Source organism: Ictalurus furcatus, chromosome 19 (genome assembly GCF_023375685.1).
Source record: "Ictalurus furcatus strain D&B chromosome 19, Billie_1.0, whole genome shotgun sequence".
NCBI classification, from domain to species: Eukaryota; Metazoa; Chordata; class Actinopteri; order Siluriformes; family Ictaluridae; genus Ictalurus; species Ictalurus furcatus.
In genome coordinates, this window is record NC_071273.1 from 3,365,177 (window position 1) to 3,390,182 (window position 25,006).

Consider the following 25,006-nt stretch of genomic DNA (forward strand, 5'->3'; position numbering starts at 1 on the left):
GTAGATAAGTATGCGGTTTGGGACACAGCCCACGGCTTCAAGCAGTCGTCTATTAGCACGTACAGCACGACAAATAATTAACCGCACTTGAAGCTTTTGTAAAATTAAAAATAAAAACACCCAAAACTGTATACGGTTCCAATACGAAGACGAACTGTATGCCGATAGGTGAAATTCTGGAGGGGATGTCGGACGGCGCGGCGCAGTGACGTAATGACGTGTATCGATCTATGTACTATGACATGTAAAACAGGAACATGAAAGGAATATTTTAAAAGCGACTCATGTAAACACCTTAATCACAATATTGTCTTATTCAGAATAAGGTCCATAATTAAATTATTGCTGTCCGTGTAAACATAGTCATTGATGAGCAGAATAATCAGAGGGTGAACTGTGGCAGAATGAAGGAGATTGTTGGAGCTTGTTGACAACACTGTAGAGGGTTTTGAGTTTGCAAATCGTATAATTATTTTAGTTCCAAAAGCCAAGAGCATAATAGTTTAATATGTGAGCAGCTCTCAGTCAGATTTCTTCTGAGAAATCAACATTCAAATCTGTCCTTGTGCATGGATTTGCTTTGCTCTCATAAAAACCTTATACTGCTCTCATATCTCTCCTCATGTTTGGAAAGTTCTAATGCACGTAAGTTCATCCTGCTTATTCACAAATTTTCATTTGATCTCTCGCTCTTTTAGATGCATCATTGTGCTAAGAAACATTAAAAGATAGAAATGACCTTCCAGACTGTCTTTATCGAGTTACATTTAATTTAGAGTATTAAATAAGCATTTGGCTAAAAAGCAGGTACATTGTGCAGCATCTGCATGAATGCTCTTTATTTCTTTATTTGCTATTCTCAATGCAATATGTCTCTGTTTTTTGTTTTTTTTTAAACTTAGGGTTTTTAAAATTTAATTATTATTTAATTTAAAGAAGATTTTTTAAAAATCTGAGAATTTATGCAACAGCTAAATAAATTTCATGCATTTTATCTTTTTTTTAAATTTACCTATGATATTACTACACATGGGCAATCCTTCTACATTTTAAATATGTGTTATTTAGAAAAACTCTGATTTCATGTGATAAAACAAATCAAAAGAACCTGAAGATTGTTTTAAAATAATTTATACATGAAGGTGTAAGTGCTCTGAGTGTTCTCCTATAATGCCTAATGGAGAATACATGGCGAGGGGTCTGAGAGCGTTCCTCCATACAGAATCTCTCCAGATCCTTCACATTTCGAGGTCCACGCTGGTGGACTCTCCTCTTCAGTTCACCCCACAGGTTTTCTATGGGGTTCAGGTCAGGGGACTGGGATGGTCAGGGCAGGACCTTGATTTTGTGGTCAGTAAACCATTTTTGTGTTGATTTTGATGATGTTTTGGATCATTGTCCTGCTGGAAGATCCAACCACGGCCCATTTGAAGCTTTCTGGCAGAGGCAGTCAGGTTCTCATTTAATATCTGTTGATATTTGATAGAGTCCATGATGCCATGTATCCTAACAAAATGTCCAGGTCCTCTGGCAGAAAAACAGCCCCAAAACATTAAAGATCCACCTCCATATTTAACCGTGGACATGAGGTACTTTTCCATATGGCTACCTCTCTGTGTGCACCAAAACCACCTCTGGTGTTTATTATCAAAAAGTAATTATTAATTATTGCCCTGATGGTGGAAATGGGCGTTTTCAATGCTTGTGGTATTTTCTTATAGACACGCCCCATTGTGTGAAGCTCAACAACTTTTTGCCGCACATCACAGCTATATTCCTTGGTCTTACCCATTGTTATGAATGAATAAGGGAATTTGGCCTGTGTGTTACCTCATATTTATACCCCTGTGAAACAGGAAGTCATGGTTGAACAACTTCCTGTTCCTAGTCACCCAGGTGTACTATAAAATGTAAAATATCAATGGGAATATACTTCAAATATATATTTTCTCATATGAATTCATAGGGATGCCAATAAATGTTGCACACCTATATTTAACAAAGATTTTTTTTGGCTAAACCTGTGTTGTGTTTGCAATTGTTTGATATCCATGAGTGCAGAGTATTTTTGTGAATTTTTTTTAACAAAAGATCAAAAGGTTAAATTAATAAAGAGACTTTTTCACAGCCTTCTTTGTTCATATATATATATATATATATATATATATATATATATATATATATATATATATATATATATATGGTTTGTATTGTATGGTTATTTTCAAATTGAAAAGTCTTAGGAAGACCATGACCAAGAAACAGCCTCCATACATGGATGTGGGTAGTACAGTGTTCAGTCTATGTCTATGGGTCTCACAGATGTACAAACTATACAAACTAGTTTTGAGGAAGTTTTTCTTCTTTATGTAATTCCTCAGATAGCCAGATAAGTGTGCGTATTTCTGGCTTATGCCTTTATTACAGAAGAACTGTTTTCACTCTGTGCAGTAAAAAAGTGTTTTTTGCTGTTTTAGGACAGGTGAAATGCCCTTTCTAATGAGCACATTTTGGAGCATGGGCTCATAGAGAGACTAGCCTGTTTTCCACTGTAGGGCCAAGCAGTTTTGAAGTGCGCAGTAAAACAGAGACTTGCACCAGTTAACATCTGGGCCAACTGTAACATTCTAAAGCAATCAAAAGAAGCAAAAACAAGAGGGTAAAAAAGGTCAGACACTGCACTCTTGAGTAAATAATTTGGTTTTACTTTGAATGCTGACCATTAGCCTCCAGTCATTCATGTAAGGTGAGCTGTATTAATCACCAGTGAATAGATTACAGCACCCTATTTTTTTTTTTTAGCTTATAATGGTAGTCAGGTACATGATAGCAACCATAATATCAAAAATCAGATGAATACTTCTACTTAAGTAAAGATTATCTTCTGTGTTTCCTGCTGAAGTGTGAAATTAACCATTCGATGGCATTGTCTTATGAAATGTTATAAAATCGTCTGGTGCTCACAATGGTAGTTAAAAATGGTAGTATGCACAGTCTTTTGCACAGCACGGTACAGCCTACAGCAATTTAATGCAGCGTGCCAATGTAATGGGTCTATCTAAAGAAACGTACGTCTTAGCTGAAAGAGAGGAAAAGAAATATATTGTGTAAATATAATGTAATGTATAGTATAATGTGTATTATGGACATAAATATAGTCACTGCTTCACACTGCTTAGTGTGATTATGTGGCACTGTCTGAGATAATTCAGTCCTTTGCACTGATCTGCAACAAACTTGATCTTAGAGCACACTACTCAGTTCATAGTCCAGAAAGTATTAAAATACAGGTTATTGTATTTCTTTCCTAAAACGTTTTACTTTTTTTTTCACTTTAATTGTTGGTTGCTACAGTATTTTACATTAAATGTAGAAAAAAAAAGATCTGACGTGATTTATCTTGGTTTCATTTTTTTACATCACAAAAATGCGCAATTTTAACAGGGGTGTGTAGACTTTTTTAATATCCACTGTATAATCCCATATCTGATTTTATATTTAAAAGGTTTAACAGAGCACCAATAAATCAGCTGCCAGCCATTTTGTTCTCTTTTGGAGGTCAGTATGTGGTCAGTGAGAGGTCATTAAGAGGTCAATGAGAGGTCTGTGAGAGGTCAGTGAGATAGGTAGGTGGCTTTTCCATATAATACAAGCATGCATGCCGACGTGGCTTACACGCCATACTTCCTCAAGAAGCTAGGCTCTCAGAGCATGTGGTTTTAAGTCCACTAATATCTAGAATGTCACTGCACCGTCCATCTGCTAGCTTACTAATGATTTTCCTCCTCCTTATGGATCAATCTGATGAACTATGTGTTGCATATCAGATCATCAACTGATCTGCTTCAAACCTAAACCCTTAGAAGATCAGTTGCTCCCCTTATATGTTCTATGTAGAACCCTACACCAGAGTGTTTAAGTATCAAAAAAGGAACCATTTAAGGTCGAATATAAAAGGTATCTCCCTTAAATTTGCTTCAGTCCCTGCCTGAACATGATGTGCCATCAGGCTCTCCTGGGCCAGATCAGGTTTCTGAACCTAACTCGGTCTCGACTATGGATTGTGAGCTGTCTGAAGGGGATCAGGTGTCTGACTCTGAGTCTGTGAACCTGCCTGTAACTCAAGTGGGTTGTTGTGCCTATGCTTTCTGCACAGGGATCATTAGATGGGCTAAGAAAAAAAGGGGAGTAAGAAAAAAGTCATTAATGACTTTTGCCTGTTTTTCTGCGAAAAACTCCAGAACATTGTTCAATATGCATACTATTTAACTTAGAATTTTTATGGTTTGCAGTTTGCTGTACCACAGTGACTTGTTGGTCTGGGACTGCAGGTCTCGAGGTCCCATCAATAACTTTAACAGGCTGATCAAGGCCCAGAATGGGCTGTCAGTCAACACCCTGGGTACATACTAGCAGCTATAGTTCTGGAAAATCATCTGCCAATGCAACCTGGCCCAAAGCTTTTGGCTCTGCTGTGGTTGAGAACCATATTGGATAGCACTGTCAGTTGTTTGTCTCTTTACAAACACATCATCTTCCACTCTTCTGTAGGTTTTTCACATTAGTTGAATTACCTCCTTGTAAATTTGCCACAAGACAACACGTCCGCTCCCTGATTAACTCTGCCTAATAGGTAAGTAGCTTGAGACAGGTGTTCATCAAGCAGAGCTGAAACAAACAATTTCTTACAATTTTTTACATTATTTGAAGAGCATGTAGCAGGATTGGTAATTCAAGGCAGTGGCTCTTGTGAACAAATAAGATACGTGTGTTTAAAAACAGACGACACTTTATTTTACTATTCTATGACACAGAAACTAATCTAACACATGAACACACACACACACGCAAGCAGAGGTGAAAATGGTTAAACAGAGTGAATGAAGTTCCGAGTTTATAACAAAGGATGTTATTTCACAGACCATGACCTGAACAACCACCAATTTTATCAATCTGATTTCACTTCTTTAGAAGAGCTTCAAACTTAATTATATGCATCAGGCTTAGCTAGAGTCTGGGGAATTGTTTGCCTGTTGATGGGGGGTTTCCTCATTACACAGTGTTAAGGGGATTCCCGCAATGGTTATTTGTTCGTCTGGTCAGCGTTGAGTGGCGTCTCTGAAGACCAACCAGAATGGAAGAGTGGAATGGCGTCTAGAATGACGCATGTTTGGAGAGCTGGTGGCAGGAGGTTTGAAAAGCTGGGGAGCTCTAGGCTGGGTCTCCGGGCAGATGTTAATTGAAGACTCCCTCCTCCGATGAGGTGAGATGACTTGATTTTAGCGAGCCAAGAGAGCAGAGAGAACCCACACGGGAGCGAACAGAAGAGTTGGATTTTAACTCTTTCTGGCTAGTCCCGCCCTCTAAGGGTTCCAACCAACCAGAAATTGTCATAGGGCAGGCTGTAAGCCATATGCTCCGCCTATAAAGTTTAATCAGTCTATTGTCTCTGTAGATGGGTGGTTCCACACTTTTTCATGATGTGTGGATTAAACTTTGTCCAAAATACTAACATGTACATGTAATGACATCCTATCTGAATTTCCTTACTTTCATCTATCAGAAATTTATTCCACAAACACATACATACCACACACAACATATGTTAAGTACAATATTAATAGCACTAATACTATATTAATAACACAATACTCACACTAGTACTACTAATACTAATATATGCTAAATAAATGAAACAATTAGTGCTAACCTAATGGTTATGGACATGAAGGAAATAGATAGAAGCATGTCAGAAAAATCGGTGATTGCAGTGGATTTAAAGATATATTCAGAGATTTACAGTCATTGTCTCTGTGGAGTGTCCTGATGTGCTGATTCAACAAGGGAAGGGGGGCTCCTCCCTGCAGTTATCACTTTATGGGTGAAGGACCTTGGGTTTTATCTGTTGGGTAAACCGTCTGGTTTTGGTGAGTCCAAGAGAAGGGCTTGTTGTTCCTCAACCCACTTGTGGCATTCTGGGGGGTTGAGTTATGGTTTTACTGCAACATTTGGCCAGGTGGCCACTCTGACAAAGGCCGCTAGTGTTTAGTAATGGTGGGTTTGTCCCTCCACCCCAGAATTGTTGGCACCAGTCCTGACAGCTTCTTTGAATTATGGTTTGAGTAAATGGAATGTCTTACCTTCTCTTGTTATCATCTCTGCTGCCTGGGTCAATCCTACACTGCGTAACTCCATTCATCCTTTGTTGCAATATCTGAACCATACTGTAACTTTGCAGGAACTTTTAAGTTCCAGCGGAAAGTGATGAATAGCTAGCAGTATTCCATAGACTGTGAGGTGTTCTTCACATTTTGAACACCTACATTTACTGATTTGGTTGATGCTTTTGTAAGGAGAATTGATACAAGATGCAACTGAGCAGTTAAGGATGAAGGGTTTTGTCACTGCAGGATATGATCTCATGACCTTTCACCAACCAGTAGCTGAAAACTTTAACTACAGAGCAAATAATGAATATATAAAAGTCTAATGTGTGACCATGGTTGTGTGACATTGTGTATTGTCAAATTCAGATGTTTGAGTAAAGACATAGGGGTGTAGCCAACACTTTTTCAAATTTATATGATGAAAATCTCAGAAGTTCATCTTAACTTGGCCCTTGGTAGCTAGTGGTGTGAGCTCTTTAAGATGTTTATCAACAGGTTGGTGCTATGTCTCAGTGAGAAAGAACATGGAAGTTTTTTTCTGGAATATTTAAACATGCATTGAATAGAGGTGTTTTATCAATGAGAAACCAATGGTTAAGAAGTATATTTGAATTGGTATATTGCCAGGATAGTAGAGTCCCACAGTTAATTCAGTGGCTAGTTTCAGGTTATTCTGATCAACCTCTCTTTTGGTCCAAACAGTGAAGATGAGTCTGATAAAATCCTTTCTGGATGATCAAAATGCTTCAGCTTCTCCAGAAATAAGATGCTTGAAGAATCAGGAGACCAAGAGCCAGGGTATAGTCAAAGAGATGGTTTATTATGCACACAAAGGCATTTCTTAGTCTAAACATAAGTTGGATACAGTTATCTTTTATACTCATATGTACGTGCAAGCAACATACCCAAAGCCAGTTAAGGAAAAACATAAAAGTAAAACATGAGAGAAAAACACCTTTACAAAAACATCAACAAGGACAGAAACACAAAAACATCATGATACCACGAGTAAGCAAAAATCACATTGAACTGATCTTAAATGATTGAATCATAATCATGGGAAATAAGGAACAATATTTCACAATCCCTCCTTTGGATGACCCTAAAATCATCCATTAAAGCAAGCTTAACCATTTTATACTATTCTACGTACTATAACCACTGGCCAGGTGATCCATCTACATATCCTAAAAGAAGGATAGGCTGCACCCATGTACCAAGCATGTTAGATTAAACGTAAGATCAGATTAAATGTAGGCATTAGGCCTATCAACCAGAGTTAGGAAAATTGTAGCTTCTGCTTCTTGGGCCTGGGTCATGCTATTAGAGACACAAGCAGCAACAGTGAAAAAAGGCATAAATTAACAGGAGGGTGAGAAAGAAAATCAGGAAACCCAGTAGAATTTCCCGGCCATGTCGCCACCAGCAGCCTAGCCAGGCACATCTTTGTTATCTTGATCGATAGCGTTAACATGATCACATAACTCACCTAGGTCATTAAAGTATTGCGTCGAATTTAGAGTAAGGTCGGACACATACGTACAGCACTCAGGACAAACCACTGCACAGGTACCTCCATGCTAAGATATAATTTAAAGTGTCCCAATTCTGCAAAATCATCATCCGCTGTGACTGCTTGTGTAACATTATGGCATGTGGTGACATTAAATGAGAGAACATCTGTGTTTAGCAAGGCACAGTGCTACAGTGATGTATATTAGGACAGTGTGCAGGAGAGCAATGAATAAAACTAAGGAAATGGCTGAGACTGAGTGACTGACCAAAACAAATGTTGACAAATGGAGGGAGTGAAGGCTACGGAGTTGTACTGTATTGTAAATATCCGCCGTAATCCAGCTATAATAGAAAGGCAAACCAACCACAGCTAATCCGAAGCCCCAAAGATTTATTATGTATTTATTGAGAAAAAGTCTCATGATCAGCAGAGAAAAGCTGGTTCACACCACACACAGTTAGCCATGTACCACACACAGTTAGCCATGTACCACACACAGTTAGCCATGTACCACACACAGTTAGCCATGTACCACACACAGTTAGCCATGTACCACACACAGTTAGCCATGTACCACACTTAGCAGCCAAGTAAAGTGTGAGTGAATCTGGGAAACTGGCCTTATCACCAATCAAACTGTCAATTTACGTATAAGAAGAGTAACTAAGTCAACTTTGACTTGATCAACTTCAAATCATATAAAATTTGCATGGATTAAATGGTAAATGGTCTGCACTTATATAGCGCTTTTTTAACCTTACACAGTAAAATCCTTAGTGTTGAATTAACACCCAGAGTGTTCATTTGAGTCCAGTGGACTTATCTAAACACTGTAGGGTGTAAATTCAACACTCTGGGTGTTAAATTAACACTGGGGATTTTGCAGAGTAGTGAGTGGTTCTACAAAGCGCTTTACACTGCATCTCATTCACCCATTCACACACTCACACACCAGTGGTAGCAGAACTGCCACGCAAGGCGCTAACTTGCCATCAGGAGCAACTTGGGGTTCAGGGTCTTGCCCAAGGACACTTCGGTATGTGGAGTCACGTGGGCCGGGAATCAAACCGCCAACCCTACGATTAGTGGACAACCCGCTCTACCACCTGAGCCACAGCCACCCAAATGATTGGGGGGATTACTGCACTTAATAATAATAATAATAATAATATTAATAATAATACAGTTTATTTGTTGTTGCCTTTCATAACACTGACACCTTACAGTAGCACAAGAGAAAACAACATACAGTAAGCGCACCATAGTTAAAATAGATACACAAAATAAAATGGACACAACATATCATTATAATATGTATAATATGTATAGTATACTAGACACATTAGACACAACATAATATAAATTAAATAATTATAATGCATAATCTCATTTAAACAGATGTGTTTTAATCTGAGATTTGAACTGTGAAATGAGTCCAGCTGACAGATGCACTGTGGGAGTGAGTTCCAGAGTTTGGGTGCTGAGCAACTGAAAGTGCTGGCATCCATAGTGCTGAGAACTGTAGAGGACAGGATGGTATAAGGATAAAAAAGATCGGAGAGGTAGGAAGGAGCCAGATTATGAAAGGCTTTGAATGTGAGCAGTAGAATTTTATAGTGAACTTATTGTTGGTCAGGAAGCCAGTGGAGCTGAATACGGGAGGGTGTGATACGGTCAGTGTAAGTAATAATTCTTGCATGTGAGCTTTGAATGATTTGGAGCATTATTATTAGTATTATTAAATACGCCAAAAAGGATGGCGCTACAGTAGTCAATACAGGATGTTACCAGATCATGAATAAGAACTTGACTGCTGTGATATGAGAGGGACGGGTACTAGCAGTATTGAGTAGGGGGAACAAAGAAGTGCATGAGATGTAATTGATGTGAGGACCGAAAGAGGGTAAACTGTCAAATTTGTCACCAAGGCTTTTTGTTTGGGAGGAAATAATGAATAATTCCAAAAAGGCAGAACATTCAGAGATTAAATGTGAAGGCAAGACACCGGGACAGCAAACTAAATCTGTGGTGTGACCTTTATTGTGTGTTGTGAACTTAACAAACTGATTAAGGTTTAAAATCCTTATACACTGTGCTAGTCAGGTTATCAAAATGAATCTTAAAACAGACTTGTTGAACATGAGTTCAGAAAGAAATATAGTAGAGGGCTTGGGAAGGCTATAAATCATAATCATAAACAATGATAGGAGTGGGTCCATTAAGTTGTATGGCCAGGGTTAGTTTGATGACCGGAGTGATTTTAAGATTCTCGTGATAAATAAATATGAACAGTTCTGTGGGTAGAAACTCCTTGTTGATAAGAGAGGTCAGAGGAAAATGGCCAGATTGGTTTGAGTGGATCAAAATCTCAGAGATCACACTTTTTCCACATTCTGATGTTTGATGTGAACATCAACTGAAGCTTTTGACCTGTATCTGCATATTATGCAATTTATGCATTGCATTGCTGCACGATACACCACTGGCTGATTGAATGAATACATTTTCGGAAAACAAGTTGTTATTTTATAGTTTTTAATAATTAAAGAATGATAAAAAAGCGACACAACACAAATCCATAAATTAAAGAATGTAATGTAATGTTTGTGGGTGTCAGTAAATGCAAATGAGCTGTGTCATTATTTACTCTTGGAGATACTGGGCATAGCCCCCAGTGTGGCCTCTTTCTAACTCATACATTAGCAGCTATTATAGCGCAGCAGACTAAGCAAAGTAGTGAGAAAGTAGTGGGAATGAGAGAGCGGCTAATCTTCAGGAAGCAGCAGAATAAATGGAGCCTTTGCAGTACTCTACAGTTTGTTTTCTGGATGTTCTTCTCAAATACACGTTCTTCTGTTTTTTCCTTACTTTTTACTGTACAACATTATAGAAATGTAAACAGCCACTCATTTAGTAGTACAGGAAAAATAGAAAGAATATTTTAGCTTTGAAATATTTCAGGGTCATTTGTTGTATGAATAATCTTTTGTTATGGTTAACACACTTTGGATAGATTAATAAGATGTCATATATTTGAAAGATGCTGCTTTGCATCAGGCATTAATGAAAGATAAGCGGAATGCACACCTGCGGTAAATGCATTTTTTCTGCCTTAACATTGACTCTGGGGAAGGTTTGAGATGGTGGACTCATTGGTTTTTGCTGTGCACAAGCTGGCAGTAATTTTGCAGTGCTTAAAGATCAGGGACTGATTTGTGGTAGGAATAAAAGCCAAAAAATGTCACATTAATAATGTTGACCAAAGGTATACAAAGTACTTATTGTACTAGGTTGTTTCCCCCCTCGGTGCTGACACATAATGCATTACGCAAACACAGTTTTCAAAAAGCCTATAACTATATATAACAGTAAGTGCTCTGGGGTAGAAGAGTGCCTGCTCCACTATATGTGAAGCAATATGGAAGAGCTCTGTGAAAGACCAAAACCTGAGGTAAGGAAAATGTATGCAAACAGGCCAAATAAGCAACATTTTTACTGAGGAAAAAACAAGCATCTTAGAGTTTATGTGCCCTGTGCCATACACAAACCCACATGGCATATGCCTGGCAGAATAATCCACACTGTTTGTGTTCATTGCATGCTACTAGTATGATATTGTGCTTGCTTTTTATTGACAGTTAAAGTTGAGTCGGCTGTTATTATAACATTTGCATTGCATTGGATTTTTTTGGTTAAAAATGAAAATCATTACTGTGGAGAAAAACGTTACAGCATTTCTGAGCTGTTGTGAGTCACTTTGTCAAGCCTGTTATAGTTTTGCACTGTAATAGTGCACAGAGCTGTCAGGTACACAAATCCAATGATCAGCCCAAAGCTGGTGGATGTGCATCTGCCTTATGGCTGACATGCTGTTGAGATGCTAATTCCAGTGTATGGTTTGTTTATCATCAAACAAGACTGTAACAACCTTGAGTCCACACTAATGACAATACTTTAATATAAAATGTCTTTAATATAATCAAGTTGCTCTAGTATTTCCTATTATAAAATTGCAATAAATAAAATATAAAATTATAAAACCTATTTCTAGACATTTTTCTAATTTCAGGATTGAAACAGTCTTGTTGTACTGCAGATAATTTCGAACAAGAAAATTCAGGTCATGTCGACGCCGGAATTGATTTGCTGTTTGCTTACCTGGTTGATCTAGTTCTTTTTATTGACGTTTTTGCTCTGGCCTGCACTTGGTTATGTTGTTTGCACATCGCCTGATGCTTGCCTGTTTTTTGAGTACGTTTTTGGTTTACACCTTTGTCCTGTTTGCCACAATTAATAAAACCATTGAGTACCTGCACTTGCGTCCTCAACTGTTTCCTGATGGAATGCTTCACCTCTTAATGGATGCAGCAGGAAGCGATGAGTGGGACCAAGCACTAGCAGCACAGGGCTTCATAGGAGAACAGCAGCAGCAGATCAACATGCTGATTGAACAGCTAGCACAGCTCTGTGTCACCACCCCAGCTACACCAGTCCCACCGCCAGCTGCTTCTCCATACACATAGGGAGAATGAGAAGATTTCCTATGGGCTTTCTGTGCTGACAATCAAGAGGGCTGGGCACCATTCCACCTCTGGAAAAACTCAGTAAAGCGCTCCATCAAAAAACTCACACCTTTCCAACGCATCCTGGGGTACCAGCCACCCCAGTTTTCGTGGAACGCCAAACCCACAAACATCTAGGGCACACGGCCCAGTCAATCAAGAAATCTGCATAAAACTGGCATGGAGAGACCCCCAGCTATGAACCAGATGACCAGATAGGAATTTTCACCAGAGACCTACAGGTCATGGAGGGAAGCAGATACACAGATACACCGGCCCATTGAAAATCTTCCAGAGAATAAACAACATTACCTACAAGTTGGAATTACCATGCTACAGTTACCTAGCCTCCTCTTTCTATGTTTCCCGCCTCAAACCAGTCACTTCCGATCCCCATCACTTCAAGTCACTTGCAATATGGCATTTTTTTGCTGTGAACAGGACTGGGGAAAGAACATTCTGAATTACAGCACAATCATGTTGCATTAAATTCAATTCAATTTTATTTGTATAGCGTGTTTAACAGTGGACATTGTCTCAAAGCAGCTTTACAGAAACATATAAACACAGGATAGAGATTTTAAGTGTGTGAATTGATCCCTATTGAGCGAGCCGGTTGCGACGGTGACGAGGAAAAACTCCCTAAGATGATATGAGGAAGAAATCTTGAGAGGAACCAGACTCAGAAGGGAACCCATCCTCATCTGGGGAACGACGGATAGTGTGAGAGTAGAAGAAAGTTCATTATGGGTTTTATATGAAGTCTGTTTGTTGAACTAGTCCACTGTTCACTAAAGGAGACCTGAGTGTAAAACTGTAAGAGGTAAATGCAGTCCCAAGGACATCGCAGCAACTGTAGTCCCAGCAACCACAGCGAGAATGTCTAAGTGGAATTGAGGTCCAAAACCATTTCCCGTACTTCAAGCAGTACCGTCCTCAGCGATCTCCAGGCTTTAACCTGAAGTTGATGAGAGCTCCATCCAGAGGTAGGGCACCCGAACGGATCAGGCAGGTCCGGAGTGCAGAAAGGGTCAGGATCACTGGCATCTCCATAAAATCATGTGTGGCGTGACAGAAGGAGAGAGGGAGAGGGAGGTAAAGAGAGGGAGAGATTGTTAGATAAGACTGTGTACTTTGTGTAAAAGAAAATCTACTCATGGTAAGCTTGAATAAACAAATACATTTTGCATTACCCTATCAAGACTAATCACAAGCAACATCACTGCAAAAAAAGACATATTAGCAAGTGAAAATAAATATATTATTATATACTATTTATCTAGTAGTTTTTAATTTATTGTCAAATAATTTTCCTTCTTTTTAGCAATAAATACTTTCCATCTATCCATTTTCTGTACCGCTTATCCCACACAGAGTCATGGGGAGCCTGGAGCCTATCCCAGGGGATAGGGGATCCCAACCCATCGCAGGACACAAATAAATACTTTAAATTGGATAAATTATCTGCCAATAGATCAAGATGATTTTAAGGTTGAAATGAATAAAAATGTCTAGAAATATATTTAATAAGCTTATATATTTTTATTCTTAAGTTATAATAGGAGATACTAGATAGAAGTAGCTATATTATGGATATTTTCACTTCTAAGATGTCATTTTTTTTGCAGTGTAGGACAGAATTCAAGGACTCTGTAAAGCATAAAAGCCTGTGTTTGTGCATGCCTGTAAATCATGTATTTATTTGTATTTATTGAGTTGTTTAAAGGGTAAAGGAGTTGCAACATACGGGTGCACACACTCAGTTATGACTCTGACATGGTTCCCATCATTACAAATTTTCTTTGTACCTCTCATCATTGGTTGAGCAGGTACGCCAGAGCACATCCACTCCTGGCACATGTGAGTGTGCAAATGAGAGAGTGTCTGCAGCAGTGTTTTCATACAGCTTGCCTTTTGAATTCACCGCTGCTCCCCCGGGAGCTCTATGCCAGTGATCACGAAAGAAAAAAAAGAAGAGAGAGACACACAGGAGCAATTAGACTGCATTGTGTAGTCTTTCAGAATATGACATGAATTTGTATGAATTGTGAATAATACATGAAAGAAGCCAAGGTCTACATGAAAGATGGGTGTCTGTGTGGTTATGAGACTATTATCAGAAGGGAAATGATATTTTTCAGCTAAAAACACAATACTCAGCTGAAGCGAGCTATTATGTGTTGCACTTGAACTGGAAAGTATCCACCTACTCGATGAAACAGGTGTATAAAAGCAGGAGCCAGCCTACACTTTTCCAGCAGACACTCAGTGCTGTACCCCTGAGTCTGGGTGAGCCAGACAAACTGGACCTCTGTTATCTCCGTGTCTCACACTCAGCTTCCCACAGGAGTGATGAGATTGGAGTTTGTACATGTGTCTATTTCTGCTCACAAGTACTGGAAATCTGTTGCAGTGAAGACGTCAGATTATTATTGGGAGACAGGCAGGCCATGAACATGTCCACTTCAGCTATTTGTTTGTTACAAAAATGTGAATTTTTATCTTATTTATTCTACTTGCTGAAATCAATCTCAATACAAGGTTTTATGTAGTGTCTGAATATAGTAGTGGAATCTACAGAGAACTGTTGTTAGACTGCAAAATGTTATGTAATTATCAGCACTTACAAGGATGAAACAGCTTTCCCTTTTCCCTGTGAGAAAGATATTCACAGTATCTTACAAGAATAGAGGTTTATAGAGAGAAGTCTCAAAGCTACTTTAAATACACCAGAATGATACCGTTTTCCTTTCAGGGACAGACCCCAAATGCATTTGTATATGTGCATTAAAAAAAACGAAACTATATATATTTAATTTTGTCATATGTGATTGAAAATGTAGTACATTACTTATAACAAATAGCTATCATTATTTAGTGCTTGAAAGATACTCTGAAACATGGGGTTAAATATTATTTGGAGTCAGGCTGTCAGGTCAGATTTGGTACAAGTTCAGTCGCACCTTTTGAACGTCATCATACACATGAAATCATCACTCCCAAACAACAACAACTCATTATATTCTTTTGCAGCGTAGGACCAGTGATGAGTTTTAGAGAGCTGGGAAACCAAAAGGGAATGTGACCTGAAGGGTGATGGAGTGGTCCCTGTTTTTCCTGAATAATTACTAAATAATAATAATTAATATTTAAAGCTATAGATTTATAATTAAATGCAAGTTATAAGCAAGCTACCACAATGACAATCAGCCGATTTAGCTTTGTTGTGGAATGTGTTAATGTTTCCAACCAACACCAATGTCATGGCCTGCAAAAACCCTCGACATGCTCACATTTCAACATTTTGTACTTTCTATAGATATGAAAACTACAGGCTTTCTTGATCTGAGCTATTCTTTATCTTTTGCATGTATCTCAGACAGAAGTAGAGTCCTTTTCCTTTATGGAAAACAAAGACAATCAAGATTTCATTCCAATTCCACTAAAAGATGCCCCACCTACTTCTACATTTACAACCTAATCTACTTAGGAAAGAAAAAAAACTTCACTGACATTCACTGACTTTGATTATCATCTACATCTCATCACCTGAGGAGGAAATCGCTGAGGTGACTGAGGTTAAAGAACCTGAGCCTCGTCCATCCTCGTCATCATCTCTAACCTCAGCTGATCTGTGTCCGGTTTAAAAACTTGTCAGCTGTAGCCTACTTAGTGTGTAAGTCACTGTTTTGGTGATGATGCAGTGGCGCAGGAGCATTGTGGACATTTTCACAGCCAGTATCTATGGAAAAATATTTTATTGCATGTCAGTCTTGTTGAAATATCACAGCGGTAGAGGTTATCTTGGGTAAAATATGTTGCTGCAGAACGTGACATTCAAGTGAAAGTTTTACACTATGCACTGTATGCTCGTGCCTGAACATTGATATTCAACATACGTATACAGTAGAAGGTGCTACAAGTAAGTTGTATGCGAATCATTGAAGTAGAAGGTTGGTGTGTGTGTGTGTGTGTGTGTGTGTGTGTGTGTGTGTGTGTGTGTGTGTGTGTGTGTGTGTGAGAGAGAGAGAGAGAGAGAGAGAGAGATTGTGTAGCTCTAGGGCTCAATGCTAAAAAAAGAAGATCTGAGAGGTGAGCAATAAAATCCCCTAAAATGGACCAGCTAATGGAGACAGGGAAAGAGAAGGGATTGAGAGATGCTTTCCAATAGGTCTCGGAGGAAACACAGTGATTTGGTTATCAGTGGCATAAACTGACACCATGCAGAGAAAAGGAAAAAATGTGTCTGAGATACAGAGATAGAGACGAGAGAGAATGAAAGAGATGATGATGATGATGATGATGATGATGATGATGTTGATGGTGATGATGATGATGATAAACTGAAGGCATAGTAGTGGGTTATAAAAAAGCAGAAAGAGCAGAATGAAGGAGCAAGGGGTGATATTAAAATGGAAGTGTAAATAAGATGGAAAAAGAAGAGAAGCTTATGAAGTGAGTGAAAGTCAGGGGGACAAAAAAGCTCTGTGAGACACTCTTTCACATTCTGAGCCCATGAGGTTGAACTGAAATTCCTCAGTGAAAGAAGGAAGCATTGTAAGGGTGTGGAGAGAGTGGTGAAGAAACAGCATAAAACTAACATTAAAGAGAATTGTTTTCTCTTACACACAAACTAAAGCTGATAATAGTGCAATACCTCAATTATATTCGAAGAAGCTTTGACAGTCCTGACTGAAGATCTTGAGCGAGAGACACAATATAAATATCCCACTTTCCCTGCTGAGGAAATTCTGCACTGAAGAGCATTGTTATTGAGAGGTTAGAGAGATGCTGGTTAAAGTGGGAGTTGGAGAGAAGCTGGAAAGCAAAAGATTTTAAGTCAAATTGATTTAGTATTTCCTGTTATAAGATTACAACAAACCAAATACAGGATTTCTAGAATGGCGCAAAATGATCTGAACACGATTTTTAAAGCTAGTGAAAGTAGTAAAAATGTCTGGAAATAGGTTTAATGATTTTATATTTGGTGTAGTGTAATCGTTTAATAGAAGACATTAGATAAATATTATGATATTCATTTCATCATTTCATCTTAGCAAGTTCTACTTGCTAAGATGACAATTTTCCAGTGTAGGATTGGCGAAATTAAGGACAGTGTTATAACAGATGTGTTACACAAATCCATGTAGTTCCTTATTCTCATCAAGCCTGCAACAAATGGAAACGTTAAACTGCATTAGAATTTCACATGCATTTATTTCCATTCTCATTCTTGTAGTGACCAATGAAGCCTCCATCCACATTGATATGCAAGAAACGTTGTCTACCTCCCAAGGAACTGAAGGCTTTCAGATAGATAATTAAATCCTGTTATCAGGCCAGCTGATGCATGCCTGTCCTGTTCAGAAGGCTATGTGGCCTAAGTACACTGACCTTCATTCTCCTGTTAAAGTCAGGGGCTCTGATGCTAGTGGAATGCTTCTGGACGGCGACTGAACTTAGGAATTGGTTGTGTGTTTGAGTGAGTGCGACCAAATGGTTTTGAGATCAAGAAACAGACAGTTCTAAGGAGAACTAAAAATGTAAAAAGCCCTGCTTGTAAATGTTATAAAATATGCAGGGAATTGACAGAGAGTCAATAAAACCCTATAGTATTTGTAAACAGAAAGAGAAGAGAGTAAGTGGTTATCTGACTGATAAATCGATCAGAAATTCTATTTAGGAATCGAATTGACATTAGCTAAAATGTTCTCCACTTATTATTAGGGATTAGAACTTAAAATCAGGGACTGCTACTTGGCTAACCTAACACAAATGATGCAACTCTAGAATATTTTTATGGCTTGTTTCCTGTCAGTGGCTAAATTCCACTCAATTCAATCCAGTTTTATTTGTTAAGCGCTTTTTAAAAATGGACATTGCAAAGACCGGACATATACACACACATATTACATACATATACTCTCATACAACCTCAGAGTGTTTATACTAGAGAGAAATTGAAAGTCTTGTGATAATTACAGCTTTTTGGTTGTGGACACATTCAAGACACACTGTTAAGATTTCAGCATCGAGGATGACATGGCACTGAAAACTGAGGTGCTGCCCAAACAGATGCCATAAACTCATTTGTTCCCTGAACAAAATTAAGCTAGTTAACTTTAAGCTAAACATTTTACAATAAAGTGTCCATTAAAGTCAACTCTCTAGTAACTGACCTAGCTATTTAGCATTAGCTAGCTAGTTTCTTGATATAATTTTTGGTGAGCTACCTTTATTAAAGCAATATAAATTGGGCATCAGCTAACTAGCGAGCTAAGCCTGTTAAATTCTTAGTTAGCAAGACAACCTCACTGATATGATAGTTAACTTCATACAGGACTTCTCAGACCCATTATCCTTCTTAATTGCCTGTAACCACACCTGTCTTCTGTCGGCTTGGAGAAGTGTCAGATTTAACAGTATCTGGTTAAAAACAAAGCTTTTTATGAACACATTTCCGATTCTGACACCCAAAATCCTCGTGTTGTGCTGCTGAACGCACCCAGTTCCTGTTCTGCATTTAAATCACCATGGACAACCAAGCTATACGCTGCAGTAAGATGCAAGGGTTAAACTCCAACCAGTTTAATCAACACTGGATAACATTCACTATTTATTCAGCCTTTCACATACAGTGTATAGAGCCTTTTGTAAAGAAATATAAGCAGAGTGAAGGAACATACTGTATATACATGCAATTAACATGACAGGAAATCCTTTGCAGAAGTAATTACTGAATCCATCTCCTTCTAGTTTACAAGAGAAGCCACTTGTCTCTCGTCACAAAGGCCGAGAAGCATTAGGCAAATAAACCATAATAAAAACTGAGGTGAGTTTTCTAAAACTAAAATCAACCCAGAGTTTCAGTTGCCTTCATTGATCCATGTCAATGAGCAAGACACAATGCAACTTTTTTAGAGACTAAATTCTTACTCTGCTCTTCAAAATCACTATAGACTGCTTTATTTCTGTAACTGTAACTCCGGCTGATCTCAGATTGACGTGTCTCACTCAGGGGTCTATAATTATCCTGTTAGGAATGCAATATTAGCTGAAAACAAAAAGAAAATTATCAAACTTTTTTGCTAGCCTAGCAAAGCAGTTATAGTGTATGCAAACAGGGGCTTTGCTTTACTGTACACTGATGAGACGATCTCTTAATATTCCACACATGCTGCACATGGTGCTCTCCCAAAGGCCTGATTACATGAGGACGCTGAAGCCTGAGTTCCCACAGCCATGTTTATGACGGTGGATGTCATTAATGAGTCTTCTGTTGCTTGTTAACATTTTATATGCGTATACTCACTATGGATATGCGTATTGTGTAGTACCACAATCACAGAAAAGACGGGGCTGAGTTCATGTGAACATGCATAAAAAAACTGTCCAAAATGACGCCTTCGTGTCTATTACTGTTTTATAATTAAAACATCCACAAGCAAATCATTTCCAGTTCTTTTTCAATAATTTTAGCGTGCACTGACCTACAACATACCTACAACACTCACACAATATACTGTAAAGATGTAAACTTAATTAGTAGAAATAAGAAATAAGAAACAGTCTCTTTCACTGTTACCACTGTTAGGTGATCTGGGGTGTGTGAAAGGCATTGTATACGAATAATAATGATTACTAGAAGGTTAAAGTTTGAACTTTGATGTTGGCTTGACAGAGCTCACTCAGCATGCTTGAAGAGTTAAACAATATTACAATGTTTTGTTGTCGTTGATTTTAAAATGTTAAAGCATTTAAATGTGTTGTTGCGCGGTGGTTGCTATGCCATCCCAGTTGGTTGCTAGGGTGCTGCTACTGCTATGTGGTCCCATGTGGTTGCTAGGGTGCTGCTAGGTGGTGGTTGTGATATTCCAGGTGGTTGCTATGGTGTTGATAAATGGTTGCTATGCTATCCCAGTGGGTTGCTAGGGAGTTGCTAGGTGGTTGCTAAGGAATCTCAGCTGGGTACTAGTGTGTTATTTGGTTGCTATCATAGTCTAGCTGATTGATAGGATTTTAGAAGGTGGAGCAATGCAGTTTTAAATGTCTTGGATAAAAAAAGGCTCAAATCATGCGAAACCAGGAAACATCTGAAGCAGAAAACCAATGAAAAACACCATTTGTTGTGTTGCCACGGGCAACCGTAATTCCGTAAAAAAATTTCCTAAACGAACAAGCACACTTTTTCTGTATAGTATCTATAATTGTGTGATCATGGAGAACAGTATGTTGTCTCTGTCAAGGAAAAAAAACAACAACATCAACAACAACAACAACAACAACAATAATAATAATAATAATAATAATAATAATAATAACAGTAATAATTATATACAGTATACTGTGTATTTGAACAGTAATGAGGTAGAGTGTATATGAACAGCCAGAGGTGCTCAGTGTTCATCGCACCTTGTTGTCTTTCCCATGTTAGGCAGCAGTGCTGGGAGGGAAGGTGAGATGTTTAGCTGTCAGCTGCTTCAACACTGAATAGAGAATGGAGGCATTCAGGTGGGAACAGAGCGACCTGCGATTCTTTCCAATTCTCAGGTCACCAAGGACATTGTGAAAAATGCGAGGGAGGAAAGCTGCTGATGCTGATGTAAGAAGCATACAAATCATCTAAGTTTGTTCAACTGCTTAGTGTAATACTGTTCTGAAACAAACTCTTGATGAAAATTGGCCATTTCTCCTGTATGGCTGCTGGAGGTCTGGGGCTGGCCGCTGGAATACTGCACCACATCATGATAAAAAGGCTGTTTAAAATAATGATTAGTAACGATGAGACTGTTTAAGTATATATTTATTATGTAGTCCAGATGTATAAGAGTTTCACAGGGATGCAGGAAGGTGTTTTACAGTGGAGGGTGCTGGCATCTTAAGCTGCATTCATGTGGTGAGAGCTATGACGTCCCGCTCGAATGATAATACAATACAATACAGTAATAACCACAATGTGCAATAATAACCACAGTGTGGTTAAATTCTCAAATCAGAGGGTGTAGATTATATTTCTACAGCATTTACAACTATAAAGTGAATGATAGGTTTATACTAATGATAACTTGTTCTAATACGTTATCATTCTTATAACAGCACACATTCACATGGACTTTTACAGCAGACACTTCACGTAGTCTAAGCCTAATAATAAATGGATTATAATACTAATTGCTGCTGTGTTGGGCACACAGTGGCTTAGTGGTTAGCACGTTTGCTTCACACCTTCAGAGTTGGGGGTTCGATTCCCACCGTGTTCCTGTGTGTGCGGAGTTTGCATGTTCTCCCTGTGCTGCGGGGGTTTCCTCCGGGTACTCTGGGTTCCTCCCCCAGTCAAAAGTCATACATGGTAGGCTGATTGGCATGTCCATAGTGTGTGTATGTGCCCTGGAATGGATTGGCACCACAACTTGTGCCCCATGCTCCCTGGGATAGGCTCCAGGTTCCCCACGACCCAGTAGGATAAGTGGTATAGAAAATGGATGGGTGTTGATATTTTCTGTTTATTTAACATTTATTATAATAATAATAATACATTTTATTTATTTAATAACAATACATTTAATGCGTTTTTCTCATACCCAAAGTTCTACAAAAACAGGAAATAGAGATCAAATACTAAAATACAGGCATAATACAATACAGCAAGACAATAAATATAAAACAAACAATAACTGACTCTACACCCTATTTAAAAAAGCTAGATATAATTAATCAGTATAAGCTATTTTAAAAAGATTTTCTTAAAACATTTTCTTAAAACTGCTTAATATCATAATCAAAGTAGTCATAATCAAAGTCCAGGCAAGGTTTCAAACACAGAGAGGCAGAATGCATAATAAACAAATCCAAATGATGGACAAAAGGGAAAACTCCAGTAAACTGGCAGAAGGTCCGTACACAAGAAAAAACCATGTCAGCGGCTTGGGAAGGCAGATAATACTGGCAATACTTCGCAATGTGTCGCATGAAGCACATGGCTTATAAAAATACAAACAGGAAATGCCACTAAAATTCAGGTGTTGGCTCCCTCTGGTGGAGGGAGGACTGAAGTGTTACAATATGTTAGAGTGAGAGTTTTAAAATCAAATCAAAATTGAACCAGAAAAATGCAAATTAATGCCAGTAATGTGCTGACGTGAAGGAGTAAAGGTGAGAATACGTGCTGCTGAATTATGGATGTACTGTAGTCGTCTAATATATTTTGCGGGTACGCCAATAAAAAGGAGCATTACAATAATCAATCCTTGAAGTAATAAATGCCATGAATAAGATTTTCAGCATCATGTAATGAGAGGAAAAGACTAATCCTGGCAATATTTCTGAGGTGATAGATTGCAGATTTAGAGGTACTCTTTATATGTGCATCCAGTGTCAAGTGTCATCTTAGGGAGTTTTTCCTCGCCACCGGCTTGCTCAGTCGGGATAAATTCACACATTTAAAATCTGTATCCTGTGTTTATATATTTCTGTGAAGCTGCTTTGAGACAAAGTCCATTGTTAAAAGCGCTATACAAATAAAATTTGATGGAAATGAAGTGAGCATCAAAAATAACACCAAGGTTAAGAGCTTGAGAAGATGGCAATACCAAACTGTTATCCAAGGTCAAGTTAAAATTTCTACCTTTATGAGTAGCTGCTGGTGTGCCAACAAGAAGAATCTCTGTCTTGGAACAGTTCAATTTTAAAAATTGTGGTTCATCCATGATTTGATATCCTGCAAACACTCAGAGAGAGTTGTTGAAGTGACCTTTATGTCAGACTTTGAGCTAATGTAAATTTGGGTATCATCAGCATATTGTCTTGGAAAATAAACCATATTTCTTTATAATTTGTCCTAATGGAAGCATATAAATGTTAAAAAGTATAGGACCCAGGACAGACCCCTGAGGAACGCCATGACAGACTGGAGAGTTGGCTTGGTATCTCTGGTACTTTGCTTGAATGGTTTCGATCTTACCTTACTGATCGTTCCCAGTTTGTTGTCCTGGGAAACAACAAATCAGATATTGGACAGGTCTGTCAAGCAAGATAGAGTGACCCAAAAGCTGCACTCAGATCTAACAACACCAAGATAGTAAGGGCTCCAGAGTCAGCTGAGACAAGGAGGTCGTTCAGAACCTGAACCAAAGCAACATCGGTACTGTGTTCTGGTCTAAACTCAGATTGGAAAGGTTCTAAAAGCTTGTTGAGGGACAAATGAGAATATAGGTGTGCCACAATGACACGTTCCAGAACCTATCCAAGAAAGCAAGATTTGAAATAGGCCTGTAATTTGATAGGTCAGACATTTCACACCCAGGCTTTTTAAGGACTGGTGTGATAGCTGCAACCTTTAGGGCATGGGGAACAATACCAGTGATAAGGGAGGTGTTCACAATATTCAAAGTGAGGGGAATGTTTGATGACAGACACCCCTTGAGAACACATGTTGGAATAGGGTCAAGAGTACATCACTAATTTCGAAATATAATCAGTAGTAACTGTTTATAACTGAAAATTTTGAAAAACCAGTTAAAAGAAAATTAGATGAATGAATCTCAGGAGTTACAGACAAAGGGACAGAGCTGATAGACATATAAATGTTCTCAATCTTTTCCACAAAGAAACTGACACACACTGCTGTACAGAAGAACAAATAGGTGATTAATAAGTTTAAGAATTTTGTTAATTGTCTTGACCATCTTGGGATTGGTGGCACCATCACTAATAATTTGAGAGTAATATTTTGTTCTTGCCACTTTAAGGGCTTCACTGTACTTAATAAAGTGTTCATCATACATGAGCTTATGGGCAGTTAAGCCCAATTTTTTGTTCTGACGTTCAAGCTGCCTATTTATAACTTTAAGAGCCCTGAGCTCAGTTGTATACCAGGGAGATGATTTAATGAATGAAACAACATGTTCTCTCCTAGGGGCAAACACATCTAAAGTATATGATCAAATTTAATTATAATGGTCAACAGTATTAATTGTTGTATGCTCTGAGATCAAACATGAAAAGTGGTCAAAATTAATATTCTTGACATTTCTAAAACTAATAACCCTCTTTTGAGAAAATCTTGGTGCCGGAACAAATAAATTAAAAGTAAGAAGCTTATGATCACTAATACTTATGTCATTGCTCTCAAGCTGATCAATACCAACACCAACAGAACACACCAGATCAAGTATATGACCTTTGTTATGAATAGGAAAAATAACGTGTTGGATCAGATTAAAACAATCTAATATCTCCATAAAATTCACTGTATAGTTACAATTAGAGTTATTGAGACGAATGTTAATATCTCCAGAGACAATCATTGCAGGACAGATAGAACTAACAGATGCAAGTAGTTCTGTGTGTTCAGAAAAAAAAACAGGGGATTAGGTTTTGGAGGACGATAGATAAACAAAACAAGAACAGGGGAGGCACCAGCACCATTCATTTTGAAAGCAATGCACTCAAATGACGATACACAAGGAACAGTGATTTGAGTGACAGATACAGCAGCTCGATAGATAACAGCAAGACCAGCTTCTTTACCAGTTGTTCGTGGCATGTCAATGTGTAGCCTGGCGAAGTACTCATATTAAGATTTAAAAAATCATTATGCTGATGCCACGTTTCACAAATACAGAATACATCAAGTTTTCTTTATTCAGAATGATATCATAGAGTAATGCTGTCTTTTTGTTCAGTGAGCAAACATTAAGATACGCGAGTCTAACAGATTTGAGTCTCATTCTCTCAGAATGCTTAGCAGTCACTTTCGGGTA

General features: G+C 38.3%; 1 long non-coding RNA gene across 1 annotated transcript; it reads right to left on the reverse strand.

Annotated features, from left to right (window-relative positions):
* Positions 1 to 14,244: 14,244 nt before the first annotated feature.
* On the reverse strand, positions 14,245 to 15,983 carry LOC128623468 (uncharacterized). Its single transcript, XR_008388584.1, has 3 exons — positions 15,795 to 15,983; positions 14,873 to 14,898; positions 14,245 to 14,649 (listed from the first exon to the last, which is right to left on the reverse strand). It is a non-coding gene; the product is annotated as an uncharacterized LOC128623468 (long non-coding RNA).
* Between the last annotated feature and the right edge of the window lie 9,023 nt (positions 15,984 to 25,006).